This window comes from Camellia sinensis, chromosome 6, assembly GCF_055761805.1.
Source record: "Camellia sinensis isolate YWXY chromosome 6, ASM5576180v1, whole genome shotgun sequence".
Taxonomy (NCBI): Eukaryota; Viridiplantae; Streptophyta; class Magnoliopsida; order Ericales; family Theaceae; genus Camellia; species Camellia sinensis.
Window position 1 is genome coordinate 194,353,837 of NC_138966.1, and position 11,325 is coordinate 194,365,161.

Genomic DNA, 11,325 nt, shown 5'->3' on the forward strand with positions numbered 1-11,325 from the left:
AGAGAATAGCCTTAATAGTCGGGCATATTTTCATTTTAATTGCTATTTGGACATAGAAATAGGTGATGAGAAGAATAGAGTTGAAGAAAATGAAATTATTATTCTAATTAATATAGATCCAAGTATATATCTAAGTCAGGATATGTAATAAGTGCGAGGAATGTAGAACTAAACAAATGGACTTATTCATCTTTCAACATGAAAATGTGATAATTTTTTTGTTCTTACTCTTTTCTTCTTTTCATACAAAATTATTCTTCGGTGCGTCTATCATTCTTCTTCCGGTTCTCCCTCTTCTTGGAGAAGATTCTCTCTATTGTCATGGGCCCAGAAACCGCGCACATCTACAAGCATGCTGGCAACAGTTCCACCCTATTTGCAAGCCAATAGATCAGCCAGAGTGATCCGTAGAGGGTCAGATGGTTTCACCATGTCCCAATCTCTTACGTCCTCAATACAAAGCTCATAGTTCCCTCCTTCAATCCATTTCTGGTGTACATCTCTGTTTCAAACCCACAGGGAAGAAAATTATGTCAGCTCTGTTCCATTTCTGGTGTACATCTCTGTTTCAAAGCTCATAGTTCTATATATGCGAGTTTTTTTTACCAAGTGCATGTGATTTTATATCATATTTCCCAATCTCAAAGTAGTTTTCAACTTATTTCCCAATTTTTTTTTTAAAAAAGTTACAGTAAGGTATTTGAAGTCATGTAACCAAACCACAACTCAAATAAACAACCTGTATTGATAAATATGTTTAAAAGTGGGGAAATTCGTTTAAAAGTCAGCCGACTTTGGTAAAAAAACTTGTACATATGCATTGAGGTTACAAAAACAAATTCAGGGGTAACTAGCTCCCTAGTCTAAAAGCCTTCAACAAGGTTTCCAGACTTAGTAGTTTGGTTCATGTGTCTTGTAATTTGGGACTTGCAGAACTAACTCAAGTAACCACAAGCAAGAAATTACAGAGATTTTCTGTAGGAAGATTGCATCAGTAACACCTCTGCTTGTGGATGTCCCCCCTTCTTTTCTTCCAATATTAGGCTTCACTCTGTTTGGTTGCTAAGAAGGAAAAGAGAATTCCAAAATTCCCATATTCCTTCTCAGCAACCAAATTAAGCATGGACCAGCTACATGAATCATTTTTCACTCTATATGCTCAACTAAATTAAATAAATTCAAATCTTTTTTTTTTTTTTTAATTTCCGCATCCCGTGGAAGAATAATTGGAGAAAAATAAGTTATCCCCCTATGATTAAAGTCAAAATAATAAAATGTAGAGTGTTCACCTGAAAAGTGTGTGAATATCAGCTGTTGTGAGGTATCCTCTTCCACGGAGATCAAGACACTGAAACAAATATTGTTTTCTAGGGCCAGAACAAAGTCTAGAAAGCTTTCAAAATCCATCTCCCGAGCATTACCTCCTCCAGTTTTGCCATGACGGACATGCTCATCAAATGCTGTTAGCAAACCAAAGCAAACAATGAACAAAAGCTTAAGAAAACACAATGCAACATAAACAATTTAATCAAAAAATAATACAATAATGGTAACAGGTAAGGAACGTTCCAAGTTAAACCACAGCTGGTGAACTGGTGAAGGGCATTTTTGGGTATGGACAAAATACTGCATTATAATGAAAAATAAGCTTAGAAAATTCTGTAACTGACACCCTCCATCATTAACAAAAGAAATGAGCTTTGAACAAGCAAATCATTTTCTAAAACAGGCAAATGCAAATAATTTCAATAGGCAGCAAAGCAATGGAGTGTGACCAACCACACTCATTATATAAGGGTTGAAAAGGCCATATTTTCAAGCAATTGAAAGAATACAAGATGCACGGCAGAAACTCCTACCCCTCTCAATAAAAATATCTGTCAAAGTCCCATCAACATATTCTCGAAGTTCCTGCTTGCTCAATGTTCCATTCATATCTTTATCGAGTGCAAGAAACATGTCTGCAGAACTAAACTGATTGCTATAAGCTACAACAATAACGATAACAGTAGTCACAAGCTATGTAATGCAACCAGAACTACTTTTTTGAGATTAACAGTAGAAGATAAATGCATAACGAAATACAGCCCCTGGTACATGACAAGAATTGAAATAATATCATTCTACACCTAAACATTCAAGGAGGAATACAGAACTATTTTCCCCTTATAAATCTACAATTATATTTCTTAACACTCTCGAAATGAACTTCAGATGGAGAAATTCAATGCACCCACCACAAATGCGTTGGGCAGACGTCAATGAAAACCAGTTTTCAGCTTGTTCAATGTCGGTGACTTCTTCCTCACTTTCCTGACATAGATAATAGGTAAGAATCCAAAGTCAACTTCTATTCAAGCACATAGAAACAAAATGCATTTTGATACTTCATGCTTCTTACTTCATACATAATTAGGTTTAAAACAAGCTCATGTAAATACTTCGGTCCTCTGCTTCTACCAAATCCAATTTCAAACAAAAATAATTTCAATTGATATTATGTAAAACAAGTTTTATATGGATTAATCCTTGAATTTGATGATGGAAAATTTCCTTCAAATCACCAAGAATTATTTCTACCAATTTTGTTCAGTCTGAAAGAAGCAGGCCAACAACAACAATAGCTGTTTGTATTCACTCTTGCAAGTATAGCATTGATGCAGAAATTTAGAACTTTAAATTCATCATTTCAGCAACCACAAATTTCCAAGTAGAGAAAAGACAAAGATCCACAGTAAACAACCAATTAGGCCTAGCCTAGTTGGCCACCATGCCTTCCTTAGGGCATAATCCCAAGGAGGTCATGGGTTCAATTTCCCTTAGGGGGTTGAATTAAGGGTGTGCAAGCACTTAGGTGTTTTGCCAAGGGTGGAGAGATTTTCTATCATAGTGCTAAACTAACAACTAACATTTGTCGATCAAAAAAAAAAAAAAAAATAGAACTAAGAGCCTTAAACCCCTTTTGTTTGAAAAGGGCAAAAAAAAAAAAAAAAGAAAAGAAAAAGATTAATAAGAAATACTTGGATCAATTTTAATAGTACATCAGTGTGAACTTTTCTTTACTCACAACAGTGGCAATAAAAATAAAAATACAAATACAAATCTAATGTAAAATTATTACACCAGCAATGAAACGACAGAAGGACGCATATTAATATATGGAAATGGTTGTTCTTTTGAAGTCTATAACCAATCAGCCATTGTAGTCTCAAGATGTAATGGGACAGGCAACACTTTCAAAGTTAGAGATTAACACATTTACCAAGGATGACAATAACAACAGCCTTAATGCAACATCTTCCCATTTCAGGGGACAGTGACAATTAAGGAAACAATCACATACAAATTACCTGGTGTAGTTCCATTAGTTCCTGGAGATAGTTACTAAGCAGAATCTTCTTTATGCATCCCTTTTCTGCAAAATAAACTAAAATCCTAAAAAAATCCAAAGGTCAAAGAGAAAGCTGAGAATCCATATGAATGAAGGCATTCAGCTGAGAATCCCTATGAATGAAGGTATTTAGTTACTAAGGTTATGTCGACCATTAAAAGGGGTTTGTCAGCAATCAACATCATTTCCCTATCAGTGGATGTTCAGACAAATCGGTTTTTCCATATTTGGATTATTTAACAAATCTGTCACCAATATCTACTCTGCCCTTTAATCCCCTTAGTCCAATTGGTGCAACTGAAAGTGGTATCTAGATATGGTTGCAACCGGCCTGTGCAGCTGCAGAACAAAGAAATATACAGGATAAAGTCTGTGCTGGTGGTGATGGTTTTTTGAGAAAAGGAGGCATTAAGCAAAAAATAAAAATAATAACATCACATGCTGCAGCTACTGTAAAACAACATGACAACAGTGCTATCATAATAAATAAAAGATGAAAATTTGAGTACACTTCAATATTTTTATGAAAATGCGAAATAGAAAGTTTGTGATTGTGCTAGCAGTGGTTGAGGAAAGAGGTGACATTACACATAATATAATCAAACCACATTGGAACATATTACAGTTAAAGAAAATGACAAGCACCAGAGCAATTTCATTTCATTAAATGAAACACTAAAATACATAATGACTTCAATTGAAATCATGCTATAGAAATTCAACTCTTTCTTTTGAATAAGATAAATAAGATTTAGAACATGACAAACCTCGTCTGTGAGGATCACAAAAGAAGAAAAATTTGTGTGCAGCTATGCGGCAGTACATTTGAAAAAAGGCTGCAGGCATGTCCCGAAGTTGTGCCAAATTAGGAATAAGGCCTCGTATATACACCTCCATTTCCTGCAGGCATCAAAATATAGATTGTTCTTTTTACATACAAGATTAAAAAGCATGCAACAAGATTACATTTGAGAGAGATAGAGAGAGAGAGAGAGAGAGAGAGAGAGAGAGAGAGAGAGAGAGAGAGAGAGAGAAGCTACTATCCAATTTTGGACAATGAGGGGTGGAAATGTGTAAAGAACCATACATGAGGTTGTAGAAAACCATCAGAATCCTCATCGAGCTCATTCATGTCAATTCTGGCCTGTGTAAGTGAAACCTGGCAAAATACGAAAGTAGTATTACATGAGAGAGAGATAGAGAGAGAGATCCACAAAGAGACTAACACAAGCCAGAGTTCACAATTAAATATCCACAGATGAAACTTGTCTCATGTTTACGCATTCACTGTAATAGCACAATCACGTGATCAAACCACAGTGATAAAACAACTGCGGAGTTGCATTATTAATGTTGTAATTTATCAGAGATATTTTGTTACAAGAAGGATCATGCTCTCTTATTCATTTTTAATTTTTCTTCCTCGAATAAACACACAATCAAATCCTAAAATCAATCAGGTTTCAGAGCAAAACACGCACCATTGGGAATCAATTTAGAACAAAGTGGCTTAATGACAGTTATTAATGTCACCAACTACATGTAAAACGATAAAGTCCGTATGCTATGCTGCTTGTTGCCTTTATGTTGAAGTTCACATCAGTCGCTGTTTGTTTATCTATTGTTCTGAATCCTTTCTTTTGCATATGAAGCTTATGTTATTGGTGGTTGTGGTGGTTAAGTTTCTATTTTCCTATATACTTGTGTTAGTCATTTTACTGTTGTTACTTATCAAAGAAAAAGTTACTATAATAATTTTTTGCAATAATTAGGCACCTTGGTATCAACGAGCCTTATTAACTCAAATTACTTAATACACTTTATAGGTGAATATCTAATTACACATGTCAGGCACATATAGAAAACAAGACATTGTTATGCATAGAAAACCAAGACCCACCGTATGCATGACATAAAGGTAAAATGGCAGGATGGCAATTCTTCCTGACTCATCTTTCTCGAACTTCATGAAGTTTGACGGACTGAAAAAGCGTCGACATTTAGGGCCTATTTGTTCTGTACACACACAGGCAATGTGGCAAAAGTCCTCATAATTCATCTAACAATATGAGAAACAAGACGTGTTTTAGCATCATTAGAGAAAAAAAAAAAACAGACAAACAAACAAAAGAGTAGTTATAAGGCTGTAACTGTACGAGGGATATAATCAGAATTGTTAAAAATAATAATAATAATAATAATAAAAGAAGAAGAGTTGTACCACAGCATCAAATATCTGTACATTAGATCAAACATGCCAAATTATTAACTTCAAAATTAGTAAGCTTAAACAAGCAGTTAGCAAGAAATCTAAGAAAACAAATGCACCAGATGTGGCTATAGCAGTCTAATCCACACTCAGTGAATGTCCGCTAATTCAATAATGTGAAAGAAAGACAACATTTCTTTCGGTCAGGTTTGAATAGAAAATAAATGGACAGAAGAAAGAGAAAAACAATGAAAAATCAAGATACAAAAACTGGCATGAGAGAGAAAGAAAACAAAGTATTGTACTATACGGAGAATTGGTAAAATGTTTGCACAACAAAGTATTGTACTTAAAATTATCAGGACATGTCAGAAATCCAGAAGAATCTAAAGAAGAAAATAAGTCAACTACCACTGCTAGTGTAGACATTTTGCAAAGAAGCTGAACATATATATTAGATTCTTAGCAACATGAAAGAAAAATTATATAAAAACGATAAGGTGTACAGACCTTTTCAGCACCAGTGGCATCATCAATCACACAATTTTCTTTGAAGCAAACCCACATGGCATCCAGATCATCAGCATTTAGTAAAAGATCAGATTGCTTCTGCATGTACGAAATGATGAATTATTGCCAATCCACATCCTAATACTAAACCAAATAATTAGTCACTACGAATGAAATCATATTGAAATCTTGCACAACCCAATAAACTTTGTAAGATTCAATCTAAAAAAAAAACAAAAATGGCAATATGGAGTTCCAATATCACACCAAAAGACAGAGATATACGCTTGTTTCAATCTGCCAAAGATGAATTGATTAAGTGATGATGACTAACAACAGTCAACAAACGAGGAAAAGTGTAAGTGATACCTTTAGAAAACGATATTTAGCCACCCTCTGGACCCTTTGACTGATGGAGCCTTCTTCTGGTTTCTGAACAAAGGGGAAACAGAAAACAAACAAAAAAAAGAGGCTAAAGCAAGTACAAAATATGGGGAAAAAAAAAATGAAAATGGTAAAAAACATTATCATATTAACGAAACGAACAAAACTATATGAAAATAAGGAACCTTCTCCCTTCAGCATTTGCACTCAAGTTCTATCCAAGTAGATACCAAAACAAATGGACAAATTTTGTCTGCAAGAAGAGCAAGAAAGAAAGTGACAAAATCACCTGGCCTATATTAACTCAAACACCTAAGCAACAATAACAATGCTTACCTTCTTATAGAAGCTTGGAATTGTGCCAGCTTCAGCACTCTTTTGCTGCTTCTCTTTGAAAATATTAAGCAATATTCTCTTTGTCTCAAGCTCTATAAATCAAAGCACAATGTATACAGTTATACTACTAGAGAAACATGCACGTGGTAATCATGGCCATGTTTACATCTGCCATGTAATTCATGCACAAAATGCCATATACAAGCCGCCAATAACAACAGATAAAGAAATCCCATTTTGAGATAACTAACTAACATAAATATGTTGTCAACATGCAATATTTAATCCATACCCACATGAATTAACATTAACATTACCATCAAGCTTGACCAAAAAAATAAATCCTAAAAATGTATAATCCATACCCACATGAATAACCCCCCTATCGTGGATGACCCACAAACTCTGGAACAGAATTTTAAGCCTCAACCTCCCCAAATCATTAACACCTAGTTTGGATTGAGTGATTTGGAGAGAAAAGAAATGAAATCAAATTCTCTGGGTCCTAATCACTTGTTTGGATTACTAAACAGGAGATAAATGAGGAGAAATGGAACTATTGATTTCACTCATAACTCACTTTTTGAATCTCTCCAAAATTGGAGAGATTGGGAGAGAAAATAAATAAGAACATTACTAATTAATTGTCCATCTACCAACAAAAGAAATAAAAACATAAACGGTTATTTTGGTAATATAAACTGTAAGATTTTCTTTTCTTTTCTTTTATATAGTCTATCCAAACAATTTGGAGTCTTTCCAACTTAACCAAACAAGAGGGAAAGAAATCACAATTATTTCTTTTCTTTTCTCCCCTAAAAATCCAAACATAGTGTAAAAGACTGGCAGCAAGGAATCCGAGCCTTGAATTTTGAGTTGGAAACCACCTTAAGCTGGTTCCAATTCCACCACGGCATTGATTATACTGACAAAATCACGACAACAACAGCAAAATTGTTTTTGTATAGACAACTAAATTCAGATAAAAGACACAAATTTAAACACTGTTAAGATAGCCAAATTTGTGAAATTACATAGTCTATTCAAATTCAATCATGTCATAACTGCCAATTGGTTTTTTGAGTTTCGCAATTGATCAACCAAAACACATAATTGTCAAGGAATTAGATAAAATACAGACCCATTAATGCTTTAGAACCGAGACCAGAACCGGATCCGATGTAATGGCGAAGGTTTCGGGCCCATAACAGGGACGACGATGGTGGAATCTTCCTCGGACGCGATGCTTCGTGGTCTTGGCCATCAATCGATACACTGTACATTGCTTGAGATTGCAGCCTCTTCGTCTTTGTCTCTCTGATTCAGAAATCTGAGGAGCTTAACCTTTCAGATAGAGAGCTCGATCTATGTACATTACGACTTGGAGGCAGAGACATTGCTCACTGTTTTCGAAACCCTAGTGTTCGCTCGCGAGAGAGTCTTCTTTTCTTGTTGAACGAATCTTCAAATGGTGAACGTGCATAGAGACCCATCGTCCCTGGATGTTTCCAAATTCGCATTAACCACCCTGTGAGCTTTCAAGGCATCTATTCTATTATTAAGAGCCAACACCAACTTTGGTGTCATGAAGCCTACCTTAGAAGTGAGGCTTGAATTTGGTCTATTGAAGCCTACCTTAGAAGTGAGGCTTGAATTTGGTCTATTGAAGCCTCTACCATATGCTACCACGTGGAATTTAAGTAATTTGGAAAAAAAAAAATAGATCCCACGTTTTCCACTTTCTTCCTTAATCAACTACCCAACACTCAATTGGTGAGAAATGGTTTTGATTTCCGTCTCTCTCTCACACACAAAAACACAAACACATCAGCGATCTCTCTCTCCGTTTCTTCTTTATTTGTTTTCGTCTGCACTTTTTGTTTGTTTCTTAGCAAAATTTGTCGACTCTTTCGTTCCTTCTAGGTGTTCTTTGATGGTGGTTGTTCTACATATTTGACTCTCTCTCTTCCATTACTCTCATTTGTGGGTATACAAACAGAGTTTTAGAGAGAGAGAGAGATGAAGATAGAGAAATATGGACGCGAATAAGCAAATGGGTTCTCCTTCATCTTCCTCATTCACTTCTGATCTTTTCAGTTCCAAGGAGTCCTCTGCTTCATCATCTTTTGGAATTTTTGGGTCTATCTTTGAGCCTTCTTCCAAGGCATTCATTCCCTTTTCCCACCACTTTGAATTGTGGACATTTGGCGAGTTCTTTGCATTTTCTTTGAATTATTTGATTCAATTTTAGTTTTATGGTATTGGGTTTTGTGCATTTTTCTCTGAGTTTTGTTAATGGCATCAGTTATTGTGGTTCTGTTCTTCTGTGGATTTGTTATTTTGAAACTTTTTGAAGACTTTGAAGGTTGTGTGTCAGGTTCTTACTGTGAATTTTTAATGGGTTTTTGTGTAACTTCATCAAATTGCGTAATAGGCCATGCCGATTAAAGAGAACTATATACAATTTGATGTAATATATGGGTTTTTCCTGAACCTCACCATATTTGTGTAAAGACACAATTGGGTATTTTTCAGTCAGTCAAGAAAAGAAATAGGAAATCAAAGTAAAATCTTGCAACAGAACCTGTTAAGTGAAGCTCTTAAAGCTTTTCTCACCTGTAAATTATATATTTAAAAAAAAAATTATTAAATCTCAACTGCCCTACACGTTCTGCTCCCTCACATTTTATTATTTCAAAACAAATAGGATAAATTATAAGCACAGCTGTGTTTTACTTAAATTATAAATTATCTCATATAATTCTAAAAATTATATTATATCTTTTAAGATTTTTAATTTCATAAAAGATAGTTCTCTTATTAATAAATTATCAAGCTAATTAACAGTTTTTAACAATATTAAAATTTTATTTCAATTAATAATTTAGATAATTTTATTATTGTATAGATGAACAGTTAGAAATTTTACTTTTTTCAATTAATTCTGTTAAATGAAAATTTCTGACACAGAAATATTTGTAATTTTCTAAACCATAGGGGGCAATTCGTATTTATTTTTTATCCCTAAAAATTATGTTGGCCCAAATTATTGTTTTATATGTTTATAAACTTATTTGTATTACCTCCAATTCTTGTCAACTTTTTTGTCTGAATCAAAATTTATTTATCTATTTATTTTCTACATAAAAAAATTAGTTCTTTGAAGCAATAAATCAAACAGATAACATGCAAGCATTTACTACCATCAAGCATGTACTTAAACAACCAACAAAATCAGATTTTAATAGAGATAATAATAATAATTCTAATGAAAAGAATGATTAGCCTTAGGTTATAGTTTTATACACTTAAAACAAAATTGGTTTATAATAATTGATATATCATAATAAATAAATAAATAAAATAATTGAGAGAAAAAAAAATCAGTTGACTATCCATAACTACAATGTGGGTCCCATCCTCAAACACCGCATAGAAACATTTCACTCATACACAACAGATACCACTACACATAATAAGAAATTGAGGAAAGGAAGAAAAGAGAGTAAGAGCGAGGGTACTCGAGCTAAGAGAGCAGTAGTGCGAGCGAGAAAGAGAGCAGAAGTGTGAGCAAGAGAGATTTCTTTGGAAGATGGACTGATTTCAGTGGGAAGAGGCGCGAGCGAGAGAGATATGGGCGAGTGAGAGATTTGGACTGATTACAATAGTAAGATGAGAAGAACTGAAAATCAAAATTCTCTTACCGGTAATATATAATAAAACATCTCTTACCGGTAAGATAATATACATTAAATAATCCTTGACTTGTTTTAGTTTATTGAAGGCGGAGAATTTAATTTAATCCTTGACTTGTTTATTTTTATTTTGAAAGGCTTGCTTTTCAGTTAAAATTAATGAACTTTGTACTGACTGTTAAAATAAAAACAGTTTGTAAAAAGTTCATTAATTATATGTATGAAAGCCTTATTTTGTAAAAGATGATATTTCAATTAATTTTGATGAACTTAAAAAAAAAAATCAATGACAAGTTCATTTAAATGATGTGTAAAAATATCATTTTGTATCAAATTAGTGATATATATTGTTATTTTACAATCAATTTTGCAATTTATCTTTTATTTTTGTTTTTTTAATATTAATTATTATAATCATCTTATTAAACAAATTTAAACATTGGAAATTATATATATGCAAAACACAAAATTATACACAAATAATTTTTTTATACACAAAAATAATTCAGATTGATTGCTTCATTCCACTATCAAAATAAAAATTTACAAATTCAGACCAACTGCTCCATTCCGTTATCAAAATAAAAATTTCAAATTCGGACCAACTGTTCCATTTCACTATCAAAATAAAAATTACAAAATACTAAACAATGTCTATTTATAACAACTTTAGCCCATTATTATCTTCGCCGTTGACACCAAAAACATCCACCTCAATAACTTTGCATAATGCCTATTTATAGCATTTGTAGTCCGCATAATGCCTATTTATAGCATTTGTAGTCCATTATTATTATTAT

The 11,325-nt window shown here is 33.4% G+C and overlaps 1 non-coding gene and 1 pseudogene across 2 annotated transcripts; both read right to left on the reverse strand.

The window, feature by feature from the left end:
• Positions 1-129: 129 nt before the first annotated feature.
• LOC114299429 (putative serine/threonine-protein phosphatase 2A regulatory subunit B'' subunit TON2) lies at positions 130-8,467 on the reverse strand (annotated as a pseudogene). Its single transcript, XR_014333744.1, has 12 exons — positions 7,972-8,467; positions 6,831-6,922; positions 6,480-6,542; positions 6,111-6,209; positions 5,292-5,450; positions 4,479-4,550; positions 4,159-4,291; positions 3,351-3,415; positions 2,238-2,313; positions 1,860-1,961; positions 1,290-1,460; positions 130-502 (listed from the first exon to the last, which is right to left on the reverse strand). The product of XR_014333744.1 is annotated as a putative serine/threonine-protein phosphatase 2A regulatory subunit B'' subunit TON2 (transcript).
• Positions 905-1,022, reverse strand: LOC114299437 (small nucleolar RNA snoR104). Its single transcript, XR_003642325.1, has one exon. It is a non-coding gene; the product is annotated as a small nucleolar RNA snoR104 (small nucleolar RNA).
• Positions 8,468-11,325: the final 2,858 nt, after the last annotated feature.